At 35.6% G+C, this 17,799-nt stretch overlaps 1 protein-coding gene and 1 pseudogene across 1 annotated transcript in view; one reads left to right on the top strand and one right to left on the bottom strand.

Moving 5' to 3' along the window:
* The window catches only part of Cdc42se2 (CDC42 small effector 2), a 96,342-nt gene that overhangs the window by 18,602 nt on the left and 59,941 nt on the right, over positions 1-17,799 (top strand). The window contains exon 2 of the mRNA XM_058586553.1: positions 5,703-5,874. The gene's annotated coding sequence lies outside the window, so the exon portion shown is untranslated. The remainder of the gene's footprint in view (positions 1-5,702; positions 5,875-17,799) is intronic.
* Positions 12,533-13,523, bottom strand: LOC124109155 (tRNA methyltransferase 10 homolog B-like; annotated as a pseudogene).

Consider the following 17,799-nt stretch of genomic DNA (forward strand, 5'->3'; position numbering starts at 1 on the left):
ATGTCTTCATACTTGTACTTTGGATAATGATGTCCATCACATTCCTCCATCATTGCTAACCTCCTGCTCCAGCCTGGGAACTTTAGCAAGACTCTGTCTCAAAATTATAAAATAAAAGGGTCTGGGATTGTAGCTCAGTTGTAAGGCATCCCTAAATCCCCAGTACCACAAAACCAACCAACCAACCTGTGTACTTCTTAATGTACTTTGGAGCTGATGCTTAATATTTTTCATCATGAAGTTAAGTTGCAAAAGATGTAGTTTCCATATGTTGTACATGCTTTTTAATTTTTTCTTTTTAAAATTAATTTTAATTATTTAATTTGTTTTAATTATACATGGCAGAATGCATTTTGGTGCGCCTGGGTTGTATTTATAGATAACTAAGGAAAGTAAGGTATGAAAATAGTTTGGTTACATCTCCTTTACCTTCTTTGGGCATGATCTGATCAGTGGAGCCTGTGATTAGTTGAAGCTTAGGTGAGACTTTGATTGGGTGAGACTTCACCATCTGTTGAACTCTTTAAGTCAGTTAGGTTTCACTTTTATTTATGTACTGAGTTACTGAGTGGCACTTCAGTATATAGGAACTGAAAGTATGGAGACAGCCTTATACCAGTGGCCTTATTTAATTTACCTCATCTATTACAAATAAGTTGCTATAAACATTATTTTGTGGATATACACTTTCATTTCTCTTAGGCAAATGCCTAGGAGCTGTGTAGCAGGTATGTGTTTTTTGTTTTTTGTTTCAATTACAGATGGACACAATACCTTTATTTTTATTTGTTTATTTTTATGCGGTACTGAGGATCAAACCCAGTGCCTCATTCATGCTAGGTAAGCACTCTACCACTCAGCCCCAGCCTCAGCCCAGTATGTGTTTTTTTAAGAAACTGCCAAATTCAGGGCTGGGGCTGGGGCTCAGAGGTAGAGTGCTCGCCTGCCATGCGTGTGGCACTGGGTTCGATCCTCAGCACCACATAAAAATAAAATGAAGATATTGTGTCCACCTATAACTAAAAAAAAAAAAATTAAAAAAAAAAAAGAAAAGAAACTGCCAAATTGTTCCTTTTAAATGGTTGTACACCTCACATTTATCCCAGCAGCATTTGGAAGGCCTGGTTGGTTCTCTTTGCTGTTTCATTTAGGCATTCTAATGGATATTTTGTCTTTCAGTATGAGCATATCTTCATGTGCTTATTATTTTATATATATGTGTCTTTAGTGAAGATATTAGATGTGTATATGTATATATGTACATATATACACACATATATATCATCTGTTCAGATCATTTGTCTTCCCCCCTTTTTTAAATTGGTGCATTATAGTTATACATTCATTTGTCATTTTTTATTATTTTTTATTTTTTTTTATATTTATTTTTTAGTTTTTTAGATGGACACAATATCTTTATTTTATTTTTATGTGGAGCATCGAACCCAGTGCCTCATGCATGCCAGGCGAGCTTGCTACCACTTGAGCCATATCCCAAACCCCGCATTAATCATTTTTTAAATTGAACTTTTTTATTCCTGAGTTTGGGGTTCTTTCTGTATCCTGAATATAACTCCTTTGTCAGATAATGTGATTTGCAGGTATCTTCTTCCATTCTGTTAACAGTGTCTTGCAAATAGCAGCAATGAGTAATTTTGATGACGTCAAATTGATTACTTTTATCTTTTTGGATCATGCTTTTGTGCTGTGTCTAAGAATCTTTGCCTAAGCCAAGGGCCACAAAACTAGTGCCTTAGAAAAATGATAGTTCCCATTTTTTTTTTTTTTTTTTTTTTTTTTTTTTTTTATTTATTTTTCAGTTTTTGGCAGACACAACATCTTTATTTGTATGTGGTGCTGAGGATCGAACCCGGGCCGCACGCATGCCAGGCGAGCGCGCTACCGCTTGAGCCACATCCCCAGCCCTAGTTCCCATTTTCTTCATGAAAATTTTACAGTTTTAGGTTTTATCTTTAGATGTATGATCCATTTTGAGTTAATTTTTGTATGTTACAAGGTGCAGATATCTAATCATTCCAGCTTCAGTTGTTGAAAGGTTGTCCTTTCTCTACAGGAATGCCTTTGCATCTTTATAGAGAATCAGTTAACCAAATGACTAGTTCTTTTTTCTGGACTCTCAGTTTTGTCTTACTGACCTATTTATTAGTCTTTCTCCATACTGCTGATTTTTGTAACTTGGTAAATAAACCTTGAAGTCAAGTAGTGTAAAGATTCCACTTTTCTTTTTCAAAGTATATTTCCTTATGGTTTTAGAATCAATATATTAATTTCAATAAACAACAAAAAGAAACACACACACACACACAAAGCCTGCTAAGATTTTGATTAGAATTAATTTGAATCTATTGCTCTAATTGGAGATAATTGACATGTTAACACCATTAACTTCACTGATGTTTGAACATAGTTCCTTTCTCCATTTACATTTTTTTTTTTAAAGAGAGAGAGAAGAGACAGAGACAGAGCGAGAATTTTTAATATTTATTTTTTAGTTTTCGGCGGACACATCATCTTTGTTTGTATGTGGTGCTGAGGATGGAACCCAGGCCGCACACATGCCAGGCATGTGTGCCAGGCGAGCGCTCTACCACTTGAGCCACATCCCCAGCCCTCTCCATTTACATTTAACCCTTGAACAACACAGATTTTTCAACTACACAGTACACACATGTGAATTTGCTTTGTTTTTTGTTTTTGTTTTGGAGATTTGTGATAATTTGAAAAAAAACCCCTGTAACCTAAAAATAAAATTAAAAAAATTCTTTACAAAAATTTTCTTTATTTGTTCCTTTTAGACATTCATGAGGGTACAGTGCATTTTTTAAAAAAAGATACTGTGAACACACAGTATCTTTATTTATTTTTATGTGGTGCTGAGGATTGAACCCAGTGCCTCATTCGAGGCAGACACTTTGCCACTGAGCTACAGCCTCAGCCCCTAGAGTGCATTTTGACGTATTATGCATACATGGAGTATTACTTCCCATTCTTGTGGTTGTACGTGATGTGGAGTTAGACTGGTTGTGTATTCATGTATGAACAAAGAAAACTTATGTCCGATTCATTCTACTGTCTTTCCTATTCCCATCCCCCCCTTCCTTCTATTCATTCCCCTTTATGTAATCCACTGGACTTTTCTTACTCCCCCCCCCCTCCCAATTGTGTGTTAGCATCTGCACATCACAGAGAACATTCGGCCTTTGTTTTTTGGGGATTGGTTTATTTCACTTAGCATGATAGTCTCCAGTTCCATCCATTTACCACAAATGCTATTTCATTTTTCTGTATAAAAAAATTTTTAAAAGATATGTCATGAGCGCCTAAAAATATGTAGAGTAATATATATTATCATTTACTACCAGAAAATATACATGAATTTGTTATATAAAGTTAACACCAAGCTGGGGCTGTAGCTCAGAGGCAGAGCGCTTGCCTAGCATGCATGAGGAACTGGGTTCAATCGTTAGCACCACATAAAAATAAACAAATAAAATAAAGGCATTCTGTCCATCTTAAAAAAAAAAAAAAAGTTAACACCAAAACTTTTTTTACATAGACAGTGCATGGTACCATTTGCAGTCAAGAGAAATATAAAACAAAAGAAATGTGGTATTAAATCACAGTTATTTAAAATTGACTGTAGTATATACTGTATTACTGTAGTGGTTTTTGTTTGTTTGTTTGTTTTGTTTTTGCCCCCACCTATTGCTACTGTGATGAGTTCAAGGGTTGAGAGTATTTGTCTCTGCATGAACTATACCAATAAATTGGATGTAGCAGTAAAAAGTGATCCCTCATAGTTCTCTTGTGTTTCTCACCATATATATTTATACACATAATAAAATAGTGCTAATTAACTGTTTATGTTATCTGTCTGGCCAACAGCTGCTATTAGTAGTTAAGTTTTTGGAGAGTCATCAGTTATACATATAAGTTGTTTGTGTTCTTTACACATCAATGAACCATTTATTCCTAATTACTTGTTTGTTTGAGGGGTGGTGCTAGGGATCCAACCCAGGGCTTCACACATGATAGGCAAGTGCTATACCACTGAGCTACACCTCCACTCCTACTGTTTTATGAATATTTTTATGACCCTGTAAATGTGATTAAAAACAGAATTATAGTTTCTGATTGTTTGAACATTTTTTTCTCTAGAAATGGCATTGATTTTTGAGTACTGATCTTATATCCTACAACCTTTCTAAACTTATTAATTCTAGTAATTTTTTTGTTTTATTTCATCAGGTTAAGCATAGTCTTTTAGGTCACTGTCAGGTCAGAGTTGAAGAAATGTTTAATTTCAGAAAATTAATATTAATACCTAAGAAGGAGCTGGACATGGGTGGTGCATGTCTATAAGCCTCAGGAGGCTGAGGCAGGAGGATGGCAAGTTCTAGGCCAACCCTGGGGGTATAGGATGTAGGTCAGGAATGTAGATGAGTGATAAAAGTGCCCTTGGGTTTAATCCCCATCACCAAAAACAAAACAAAACAAACCCTGGAAGGAGTGATGTGCAGCAGCCCAGTGTTTTGTCATCGTTTTTATTTTAATGAAGTAACCAATATTTCTCATAACACAGAACTGTTGAAATTTAAGCTACCATTATTAAAATAGTTGAGTTAGTAGGCAGTTTGAGTAAAATAGTTGATTTTGAATAAGTAATTGCTGTTTGTTTTTATTGTTGGAATTCTTAGAATCTGTTCAAATTACATATTTTGGGGGAGAATCAGTTGCCTTGGTGATGGTTTTGGTGAATGAGAAAGAATATTTGGTATGGACTTTCATGTTTGTGACTGGAACAGATCATAGTGTGATTCACTGAGAAGGAAGGAATGGGTTTGGGATTATCAATTTAACTTGCAAATGTTAGATTTTAGGCCTGTTGTTTGGTTATGTTTATTTGGATGCTTGTAAATGAAGAAATAAATCTTAGGTTAAATAAGGCCCAAAGTCATAGCTAGTCAGTTGCAAAATTCAAACTCAAACTAGGGCCTTCTGACTTCAAAGTCCACATTATTATGCCTTATACTATATTATATCCCCAATGCAGGAAAAAAAATGCTTGGCTTTTACAATGATCAAATGTTCCCTGTGAGTTATTATAAATAGATAGCAAAGTTTGCAAGTTCAGATGTCTATAGGGTTCAGAAAGGTAACTGTGAGCCAGGTTGTAATGTAAGAGTGGTGATATTTGTGGAGAACTGCAAAGTCCATCTAAACAGTTAGATGCTAATCAGCCCCAAACTATGTGGGAGTGTGGACCCAGTATTGCCAGACCTACTTATTTTTCAAGAGAGGTCATAAATCTGGATTTTTTTGGTAAACACTTGAGATTTGTAAATGTAGGCAGCTATCCTTTAACATACAGCATAGACCAACCTTAGGTGGGTCCATTAAAGACATTGTATACTGGATTCTGCCCAGTGGGCAACCTTGGGTAAAAGTTGTATGTGGTATAGTCTGGAAGCAACAATAAATTTATACGATAGGAAAAGGGTTGTCACTCTGTATAATGAGCACATTACAGACATTAAAATGTAGGTTGTTTAGTTTAAACATGGTGTTTAGTGAGTCAAGGTTTGACTTCAGTTTTCATATGTATCAGTTAATTACATATGGGCTAGGGAGGAATTGCTCCCTGTAGCTCTTGCCTCCTAATTGCATGCTTTCATTTGCAGATAGAGCCAGTTTTGAGTGTGGATTTTTGAATGAAACCTGGAACCCAAATCAGAAGAAACCTTCAAGGAACAACTTCTATTGATAATGAGTCTGCAAAATCATCTGTGTACATACATATGGAGTGTTCTCATTTCAGATTTAGCTGAATGAATGGTTCATTCATGAGGAGTGGTAAGTCTCAGTATCTCGCCAATAATTAAATAACCTTAATCTTTTCCATATAAAGACTACTTTCCCTATATTTTTAGTGTTTACTGATGAATAGTGAGTTAATTTTTGTATTATAGAGAATGATGATAATGGAATCTGAGGGAATTCGTTATCTGTAACAACATGTTTAATGTTTGATTTCAGAGTCTGACTGTTCTTTTGATTAGGCACATAATTTCCTTTGCCTCTATGTTTTTCTTTTATTTCTTAAGCAGTTCAAGACCTGAAATATTGTCCTTGAAATATTCAACCAACACTGAGGTGATGGTCATATTTACCAGTAACCATTCTCTTTTAGTTGTGATAGCTTTTAGTTCCTTTGGAAGTGATTGTTTTAGGAATGGGCCTGAGTGCCACTTTTGTCCAATAGGAGATAAAAGGGAAATCTGTAGGAAGATTTTGGAGAAGGTTTTCTTGCTTTTGAGAAAAAGAAGAAAAAAGAGATGATTTCTTTTCTCTCTAGAATTGTTTTATCTGAGTGTGACTTCTGGAGCAACTGCAGACTTCTTGCTAGTAGCCTGAGGATGATGCCTTCTGTGAAGAAAGGCAGAACCAAGGCTTCTGCAGAAGAGTAGAACTGGAGCCCTGTTTAATATGTCTGGAGCCACTTTACCTGAATCTCCTTACTGTTAAAGCTGTTTTGCTTTGACATTTTCTGTTATTTGTTGCAGAAATCATACAAATTCATTTGATTTCTCCTTTTCTGATTACACAGTGCCTGCACATGGAGTGTACCCTGTGCACTCTGCCACTGAGCTGTATCCCCAGCTACTTTTTTTCTTCATGGTTGTAATGAAAAATGGGAGAATAACCTTTTAAGAAGATTGGGAAGGGCTGTGGTTGGAAGCTCAGTCGTGGAGTGCTTACCTAGCATGTGTGAGGAACTAGATTCAGTCCTCAGCACAATATAAAAACAAGGTATATGGCAAAATGACTTGACTTTCTTAAAAAAGGGGCGGGGAGCCAGGTGCCATGGCACACGCCTGTAATCCCAGGGACTTGAGGCAGAGGCCAGTGAGAGGATCATGTGTTCAATGCTATCTTTGGCCGAGCAAATTACCTAGACCCTGTTTGAAAATAAAAGAAAAAGGGCTGGGAATGTGGCTTAGTGATTAAGTGCTCTGGGTTTATTCCTGGTACCAGGAATAAAAAAAAAAAAAGATAGGGAAAGTTGTATGATGTGTTTTATGCATTGATTTAAACACAGTAATACCATTATTTTGTAATATAAGAAGTTTAAGCCAGGTGTGGTGGCACATGCCTATAATCCTAGCAACTCATGAAGCCAGGGCAGGAGGATCATGATTCAAACCCAGCCCTGGCAATTTAGCAAGACCCTGTCTCAGAATGAATGAATGAATAAGTGAGTGAATGAATGAATGAGTGAATAATGGATTGGGGATGTAGGCCAATGGTAGAGTACCCCTGGGTTCAGTCCCCTGTATCACCAAAAAAGAAAGAAAAATAATTTAAAAAGAAATTTAAATTACTAAGTACATCTTTAATATGCTTTATTTTATATATACTTTGAAAAATTTATATGAATGGAACATGTCTTACCTGAAGCAATTGTGGCAGACATATGACCTAAGCCAGATCAACCAAATCAATCTGGGAAAGCTGAGATAAAGGTACTCCTATTCTGAAACTTAACCTGAAAAACAAAGGACTCCTGGCAGCTGTCATCTGACCGTGAAAGGCAAATTAGTTGAGTAAGAAGCAATACTGAAGTAGTTAGTAGAGAATGGAGAGAAAACCCCAGAACACTTTGGTCACCTCAGTTGAGGGGCTAATCAGGCCTTTCTTAAAGATAGTACACTTCTAGACGCTCATTTATGTGAGCCAGTGAATTTCTTGTTTAATCCAGGGGTTTTAGATTTTCTCTTACATTTATGTAAAAATATCCTAACAGATATATTTTTATCACTCATTCTACATTTAATTGATAACTCAAGGGAATTTATGAAGAAATGTAAATTTGGAAAATAGACCTCTGGTATGGGTTATGGGTATGTATGGTGGCAGGTAATGCAGTCCATTCGTTTTTTTTTTGTTGTTGTTCAAATACACAAGTATCAAGTACAACTGCTATTGTGGTAATATATTTGCAATATTTTCAATGTCTGTATCTTTGCAAATGGAGATTATTGTTAAATAGAGAAAACTGATATGAATAATCTTACTGACAAATGTGTTTTAACCGAGATTAGAGTTCTGGAAGAAGAGTATTTGTTCATCTACAGGGATTATTGTCTCCTTGGCAGGGAAACTTACTGAATCCTTGGCATTGTTGGAACTGTCAAACAAATAAGGGGAACTTGGCTGATTGACTTTAAAAAATACGTGTACAAGTAATTGTTAATCTCCCCCCCCCCCACCAAGATTTTATAAAGTTACAGGACACTACTCCCTTGTTCAAAATCTTGGATCTTGGGGCCAGTTGTTTTAGAATTTCAGAATTTGTTATATTTTAGAAAGGTTAATTTGTATACATACACTGTGTATTTAATGTAACATCTCTTTTTACAAAAGGGACAATGGCTTTTTATTATTAATAACATGTATTATGATGCATTAGTTGGACTACCAAGTGTTATGCTTTCTGTAAAGTACTTTTTAACATTATCTTAGCTTACTTGCTCTGTAAATTATATTCATTTATACCCTTGAGAAAATTTAGAGTGGTTATATGACTTTTCAAGTGTTTGCAGCTGGGGAATGGTGAAGTTAAGATTCAGACCCATATCTGTCTTTGCGCACGTTGTTGCCTCTTTATTGTACCTTATTGTTTAGGTTGAGGCAGAGGACTTGCGCCACTTTCACATTGGGTTATTAAACTCTTCTCAGAAGGGACTGTCTTGAAATTTTATTGTGCAGGGTCAGAGAAATAAACTTTAAAAAATTCATTTTGGGTATCCCAGCTTCTTGGTAAGTTCAACAAATTCAAACATACAGTTCATTTTCTCTCTCTTTCTTTCTTTTTTTCTTTTACTGTGGATTGAACCCAGGGGCACTTGACCACTGAGCTATAACTTCAGCCCTTTTTATTCTTTATTTTGATAGAAGGTGTTGCTAAAGTTGCTGAGGCTGGCTTTGAAATCATGATCCTCCTGCTTCCTGAGTTGCTGGGATTACAGGATGTGCCACTACAGCCAGCTGATACTATAATTTCTAAAATAAAATTCCATCAGTGCTGTTGATTAGGGACATGCGAAAGGGTCATGGCAGCTCCTGTGTCCATTCCGAAGTCTCTGTGCATATTATGAGTATTTTCTAAAACTTGGTTTCTGGAAGTGAAATTTTAGGGATACAGTTAAAAGCATATTATTGAGGTTTTTATTTTTAATTTTTAAATTTTTGTGGTACTAGGGATCAGTGCAGGTCTTGTATATGTCAGTTAAGTGCTGTACCACTGAGCCACATGCATCTCCAGCATCTCCAGTCCTGTTAAGGCTTTTAAACTCCTAAGTTGTTGATATGTAATTCTAGGACTGTTCCCTGAATCCATGAAGTCCTTGCTGTTTACTAATTTATTTATTTTTTTAAAGAGATGTGGCCTATGTTGCACCAGGCTGGCCTCAAATTCTGAAGCTCAAGCAATCCTCTTACCTTAGCCTCCTGAGTAGCTAGTGGTATGTGCCACTACTCCTGGCTTATAATATGTCTAAAATCTACCATTCTGAACAGAAAATTTTGTTTTGTTCTTCATTTTTTATTTCTTTAATTGGTATTGAGATTTAACATTTTTACATTTTATATATTTGCTCTCACTTTTCTTTCAGTCTATTAAAAATTTTAAGAATAAATTTTTAAGTGGTCTTTACAAGTCTATTATTATTTTGGAAGAGATACATAAAAAATCAAAAGGATGGACTCTGGAGCTAGATTGTTTAGTTGCATTGACAAGAATTTATAGAATGTGATTATAATGAGCACCTTGTCTTGGAATGTGTACTCTTTTTCACCACTGAGCATTAAGCAAGTCTTTTATTGTGCTTTATATAAAATGTATAAGAGATCAGTTTATTTGTGGTTTATTAAGAATTTAAAAAATCAACTGGGTGTATTGGTGAATGACTGTAGTCTCATCACTAAGGAGGTTGAGGTAGGAAACACTTGAGTCCAGGATTTCCAGACCAATATGGACAATATGATGGGGCCCCGGTCTCCAAAGGAAAAAAAGGGATTTCTCAAATTAGAAGTAAATGTTCAATACGATCAATTCCATTTTGACATCAGTAAAGCCAGATTTTAAATGTGTTTCGACTGGACTTAAAATGCCTTTAACAGTGTTTGTCATAGTGTCACAGTTGTTATTAACTCAAATTATTTCTAGTTATTCTATGCTTCAACCAATCTCTTAAAGTCTGTTAACTTATTTCTTTTTGTAAATTCAGGAATATAGTGCTTGATTTATGCTTTTAAACATTTATTATAGTTTTATTATTTGCTGATTTAGCTTATTTTATATATTTTTCATAAAAATATTTATGTGGGGCTAATGTAGGAACTCAATGAATATTTGTTGAATGATTTAATTTTTAAAATTTTCTGATTAGTGAATCATCTCTGTAGCCTATTTTTTGACTGGTGTCAAGAAAAGAATGTATCCATTTTAGAAATGGAAAAAAATCATGAAATATGTATTATTAACAATTGTGGTTTCCTGATTTGATAGTTGTATGGCTCATTTTGAGCCCATCGTTTTCCTCTTCTGACTTATAGCATCTTGCCCAAGGTTACCAATCTACTGCCAGCTGTCTGATGGATTCAGGTATTTAGCGCACATGCATGCACACTTGCACACAGAATGATTTGTTTAAATCATAAAGAAATGTGCATGTAGGAAATGGTTAAATGCAGATGTAAAATGGGGTATTTTTTTTCAGACATTACCCCTGAGTAGTTCTGAATTTCCTTCTTTTCTGAATGTAACTAAATATCTATGAGAAGAGCTTCAGAGATTTTTAAGGAATAGAATGAATAGCATTAACTCTTCAATTTTGGGTATTTGATCCCATATATATGTCTCCATCTGTACCTACAAAACAGTTTAAAATTTACTAACATTCATATAGTTTAAGTGCATGGAAACTGGTATTAAATTCTCAATTTTTTTGTTAATGGTCCAGATTAAAAGTATCTGGAAATAATTGCTGTTTGAGGGGCTATGCTGTGCTTACGTAAATAGCTTTAGTGGCCTTAAGGTTGGATCTAACCAACAGCTAAACCTAGTGTAGTAGTTCTTATGCTGCAGCTGAAATGTATTGTTGTATATCCTCACAATAAAGGCTATGATTGCAGTGAAGAAATTATGAAAGCACCCTTTTATGGTTTTGATTAAGCAGTGCTTTCTGGGCAGCATAAGCAAAAGCTCTGCTTATTTTGTGCTCTATGGACAGAAGACATTTTATAAATATTTATAAAAGAAGCCAATTCTTCTTTGAAAGGTAATAGTCACATACAAGATAATCTATTTTCATTATTATTTAATAATTATGAATGCCTTTAATATGTATTTTCACTGAAAGATGTTTATATTGTAGGGAATGATACCAATTAAATGAAATATGTTGAGCTTAGAATGGATTTAGAAATTTTCTACCTTGAGTGGTATTACCATATTCCTATGGTTATCTGTTTCTCTTTAAAAATGATTGGCTCATAAAACTCAATAAAAGTTCAGTGTTACCTATGTTGTTTTGGATTTTTAATGCCAATAATGCCAGATAAGGAAGAGTAAATGTTATTTCTTTATATTTTTATACACACACACACACACACACACTTATTTATTTATTTTTTTGGCTCAAACAAAAAAGCTGACAGATCCTTTTGGATCAGACTCACTGGATCCATGACTGACAGGCCCCTCTATGAAGAATGGTGGGGATTTTCTAGTTACCTACTAGAAATAAATATATATATATATATATATATATATATATATTTTTTTTTTTTTTTTCTTTTCTTTTTTTTTTTTGTACCAGGATTGAACCTGGGGGCTTAACACCTGAGCCACATCCCCAGCACTTTTTTATTTGTATTTTGAGATGGGCTTTACTAAGTTGCTTAGGGCCTTGCTAAGTTGTTGTGGTTGGCTTTGAACTTGCTGTCCTTCTGCCTCAGCCTCTCAAGCTGCTGGGATTACAGGTGCGTGCCACTGCACTTGGCTATTCCCTGAATATTCACCAACACCACGCCTAATTATATTATATTTTTAGATATTTTAAAATTTTTTTCAGTTACATTTATCAATACTTTTTGCTTTTCAGTTTTATCTTTTAAAAATATCTGTGAAGTCTAGTTTGTACAAGATTCAGAAAGGACACAAAGCTGTTCACACAAAGTGGAAGATAGAAACCCTTCCATAGGCAGAAAAAGGGAGAACAGGATAAGATTCACAGGAGGGAACAAAGTACTATGGGTGTTCAAAGTAGGCCTTTCACAAATAGAGGTAGATATACAAAAGATAAATCCACATGTCCAAAGTCATGTTATTTTAGGGTTAATTTCTTATTGCATAAAAACATTTGTCAGGGTGCTTGTTGTGGTCTAGTCCCTATGGGCAATGCAAAAACATTGTCCTTAATAGCTTATGCTGTGAAGATCCAAGATGTCAAGTGAAGGCAAGTGTGTGCCGCAGCCTTTGGTCAAGACATCTTGGACCCTTTACCACCCACAGCTGCAATCTTAGGCTGCTTATCATTCCACTGAATTCCAAAGACCGTAGATAGCGTTTTCCTGAAGAAACTCTTTTCTAAAGTTCTTCAGGCCAGTTTTGAATCTCAAAGTTAAGTGGAGAGGATTTTAAATACTTGATGGATGGCCAATATCTCTGAATGATAATTGGCAAATAATTTGTCTTGATAGAGTATTCCAAGGTCTTTTGAAGTGTCACCTTTGGAATATTTTCATCCATAAGTCCACCAAAGATGTAAACTTTTTTTAGGTTGGTAATCTTGAAGAGCATGTTCTAAGTCAGGAGTCAGGAACACAAGAGGTTTCCAGAGGAAATAAACGAAAGTGGTCTTCTTCTGTTATGCCTAGTAGGTAATCAGAAAATCCCCACCATTCTTCATAGAGGGGCCTGTCAGTCATGGATCCAGTGAGTCTGATCCAAAAGGATCTGTCAGCTTTTTTGTTTGAGCCGAACAATCTCTGGATCTGTCTAACTGGCCTACTCCAACGCATTCTCTGACATGTAGTGGATCATACTCAAATCAATACGTAGTTTATTCCTGATTATTTGGTCTCCAAAATTTTCTTTTTGGTTAAAGCTCTGAAATGTTTGTGCTAGGAGTAGATGCCTGGATTTTCTGCATGATTGGCTTTTCTTGTTTCTTGCTTCCTTTTTGTTCTTTGTTGCAGCTATCTTTTCCCAGTTTCTAGTTTTCTCTGAATATTTTTCTTATGTTATCCTGAAATAACCATTTGATGTGAGCACTATTGTTATGCTGCTTGTGGGGAGGGACTTTCTTTGGCACAGTCTGCAGAAGCTGGAAATTTTCAGAGAGTCCATCTTCACCTGTGTCCTCTAGGATGACTTCTTGCCTCTGCAGTATTGGTGACTTTAATCTCTGAGCATTCCCTTCCAATTTCCAGTCCATGTGCTTAGACATTATCCTGTGCAACAGCGGTGCACATCTCACATTCTGAACATTCTGAGCCATTAATTTACATTTATTGAGTCTCCCAAATATTTCAAGCAGTTAGCAAAGCAGATTTACCAGTATAGCAAACAAATCTTCCTAAACATTCAAGTAATTCTTAAGTCTAATAAACATAAATTTGTCAGATCGGATTTTTTTGACTTTCTAATATTTTAGTAAATATCATGAATTACCATAACGTTATTATAAACTATTACAAGAGTATTAATACTATAGGTTTTGACTTATTCTTCATTTCTGTATCGATTTCTGTATTTTCCCAGCCTAAGGGATTTGCCTATCCAAAGGAAACAATTACTGTTTTAGATCAACTGAGGTAATTTGGATAAAACTGAGGTAATTTGTATAATTTGATAAAAATCAAAAAGACTGTGATGCTGATATGAACACTACATTTAAAACTATAGAATAGGAGTGGATTTCTGGGCAAAGAAACTTGAGACCTATAGAGGCTAGACCAAGGTGTGCTTCATTTCTGTAACTTGAAGTCCATGTTGCATTATCAGATCTTCAAGGGATAGCACAGAAACCCTTACCTATCTCTTTGTTTTTTTTTCCCTTCTATAATAATGAATGAATCACCCAGGGAACAGACTAAGGTGCACTTAATCCCTGCAAAATGTTACTAATTCTTTTCTCTAAAATAAAGTTCTAAGGTTAGAACTAACATTGAAAATAGTTGTTTATGACTATCATTTTTGCTTTATAATGGAGTATTTAGTCGTATTTACTTTTAGTTAAAAATAATTTTATCTTCATGGTTTTGATAGCTTGTGTTAACTTTTTTCACAAGATAAGTTCAGTAATTGTCATTCAAGAGCAAGGCCAAGCAGTTAAGAATTTTATCCAGAGAACAAGATTACATGATGTGCTAGAGAAAAATGGAAAAAGGCATGTAAATTGACCTTAAATTATTTTTCCAGAAAACTTTAGGGACATGAGTGCTTTATAGCAAAATTAATGTTAAGTGTTCTACATTTTTGAGTAAATACTTGGAGTTTTTTTTTTCCTTAGAGTTTCTGAAATTATTATTTTGAAAGTGTTATCATAGAGCCTGTTTTATCATGGAAGTATATATTCTTATTCTTTATAAGCCTTGTTTCTAAAATCTGAATATCAGCTCATGAGTATCTGGCTATAATCTGTGATTACATCCTAAGTTTTATAAGTCATTTTTAAATAACTTCTGCTAGACTTTAAGGTTCATTACTGTGCAATTTACTCTCTTATAACTTTTTATATGATATTTAAGACTAAGCTGATGCCTTCTATTTGGTGTGCCAGTTGGTTGAGAGGGATGCATGTGTTTGTGTGGCTTGGGAAGGGTGGGAGTTTAATCCTCACTGTGAGTTTCCAGAAAAGATAATGAAATCCTTTATGTCCTTTTCCATAGACCTGAATTTCAAAGACTCACATTTTAATAAGAATTGGTTGTGCAGCTGCAGCCCTGGCAACAAGGCCTGGGAGAAAAGAATTGGGGCAACATTCCAGAAATCAAGGCAGGCACTGGTCTCATGTGGAGCTGAGCTAATGAAACAGATAAAAATATAAAGCATTTAGTAGAAATAAGACTGATACTTTCTTTGGCTAGAGGATGTTGAAATTTTCTACACACATTTTATTATTTAAAAAGTGCAAAAACTGTCATAAGTTGCTCACTCAATAAGAGTAGCTATATTAAATCCTCCTATAGTATAAAAACACCCTGCATATTCTTAGAAGTTATTATTTCTGCAAAATATACATAAAATTTAATTGTTGGTCTATTCTTGGTCTAGACGTTTTTAAAACTTAAGATACCAATTTGTCAGATTTTTAAAAAACAAGCATTTAGGTTTATTTTTAATAACTTTAAATGTTCATGGTAGTTTTAATATGAATTTCTCATGGTCATTTGACTCTTAGGATGCCTTTAACTAATAAAATTTGTGAAATATAGTCTCTGAACACTACGACAGAGCTATATAGTCTACCATTAAACCATTCCTTAGTACCTACTTTTTAGACATTTGGGTTACATCTAGGTTCTATCATAAAAAGAACTATTTCAACAAAGCATTTTTGTGCATATAGGCATTTTGTTCTCTTCTGGATTGCTCAGGATTACTTGTAGTTATCTAGATATGATACTAAAGCATTAAATGTAAAAATTAGTGTATATTTAATTGTGTTACTTCATTTCTTCGCAGCATTGAATACTACATTTTAAAATTGGATATGAAATGATAGTGGCTTTTGGTTTTAATTTCCATTTCTTTTTCTTCTTTTTTTTTTTGGTCCTGGGAATTGAACTCAGGAGCACTTAACCACTGAGCCACATCCCCAGGGCCTCACACATGCTAGGCAAGCACTGAATCACTTCCACAGTTCTTTAATTTCCATTCAAGAAACCTTGAACATTAAAAAAAAAAAAAAGCATGTCAGTTTCCCCCTTTGGATTATTACATTCATATCTTATTCATATCTTTTCCTATTTACCTCCTAAAAATTCATTAAGCTAATTGCCTCAAAAATCTTCCAGATTGTGATAAACCTTGTTTGTTCCTTACATATATGCCAAATGGTTTAATATGTTCCTGATTCTGTTAATAGCCTGAACAAAACAGAATGATGTAGTCACAAACTCCTAGAGCTGTAGGTGTTAGAGTCTGTAAACAAGTCAAAAATAACACCTGGCATTTTGCCAGGGGAATGTTAGAGTTCGTAAACAAGTCTGGATGGTGCCTGGCAAAATGCCTGAGGGAGTGGTTTGAGAAGTAACAAAAACAAGCCATTAAGTGTGGAGATTCCTTATTGGTTGACTGATGTATCTAGTTTATGCTAATTAGATAAGCTGTGTGGAATGTATAAATACTGCTCCTGTCCTGCAATAAACGGCTCCTACTCCTGCTGTATCAAGTACACAAGTTCTTCGTCACCCCCCCACCCCCCACCCCCCCACCCCCCACCCCCACCCCCCACCCCCCCACCCCCCACCCCCACCCCCCATCCCCCCACCCCCCCATCCCCCCACCCCCATCCCCCCATCCCCCCATCCCCCCACCCCCCCATCCCCCCACCCCCCCACCCCCCATCCCCCCACCCCCATCCCCCCACCCCCCACCCCCCCCCACCCCCCACCCCCCCACCCCCACCCCCACCCCCCCACCCCCGCTAGTTTGCTGCAGCCGGACTGCGGCAGTAGGGACTCTTAGATATTGTGTTCATTTTCATTCAGGGAAACTGAGATCCCACCCTAAATTACATGATCAGTAACTGACTTTAAAGAGTTGTAGCACAATAAAGTCTATAAACTTTATTGCCTCCCTATTATTCCATGTATCTCCTCTTTCTTCTGCTAGCATTTCTGTGAATTCCTTCCTGCCCTTTTCACTGTGCTTTCACTTCCATTGGACTAAACAAATCAGTCCAATCATAGTCTCTCTCTCTCTGTTCAAGTAACCAGTTGGCCCATTCCATTTTTCTGGCCACAGTAATTGGTCAAGGGTAGCCATGTCAGCCCAGTTGATCCAATTAAAGGAGTTTTAGCTTTAAATTTTTATTACCATTAAGTTCTAAGCATTTATGAAATCTTTTAATGTTTTTACTTTTTAATTTGGGTTTAGTTGTGTATTTAATTTCCAAACATGAATTTTGCAATTAGCTTTTTTATCAATTTCTAATTTTATTTACTTACTAAAAAAAATGTAGTTTGTATTGTATTGATCCTCTAATTTCTTTGGTATGGGGAATTGAAAACAGGGGCTCTACTACTGAGCTACATCCCCAGCCCTTTTATGTTTTATTTTGAGACAGGATCCCACTAAGTAGCCTTGAACTTGTGATCCTTCTGCCTCAGCCCTCGGAGTCACTCGGATTACAGGCTCGCATCACCACACCAGCTTCCTGTAGCATTTTTATTTTTTATCCCTCCATTAGCATTTTGAGGTACCATTTTTGGTCTATTGTATGATCTGCCTATGTGTATGTTACATGTTTGATTAATATTATTCTCCGATCTTACTCTTCGGTACTTTAGTAACTCTACTTATATTGTTTTCTTTATCAATTGAATGTTGAGATTTCCAGCTATAATTCCTCTTATTTTTTCCTTATGTTTTTATTAGTTATTCCTGCCATATATATCTTTTTTTTTTTTTTTTGAGCGGGTTGGGGGGACCAGGGATTGAACTCAGGGGCACTTGACCACTGAGCCACATCCCCAGCCCTATTT

The sequence above is a fragment of the Marmota monax genome, unplaced genomic scaffold (assembly GCF_021218885.2).
Source record: "Marmota monax isolate L192 unplaced genomic scaffold, Marmota_monax_Labrador192_F-V1.1 WCK01_AAM20220418_F8-fsc00415, whole genome shotgun sequence".
Taxonomy (NCBI): domain Eukaryota; kingdom Metazoa; phylum Chordata; class Mammalia; order Rodentia; family Sciuridae; genus Marmota; species Marmota monax.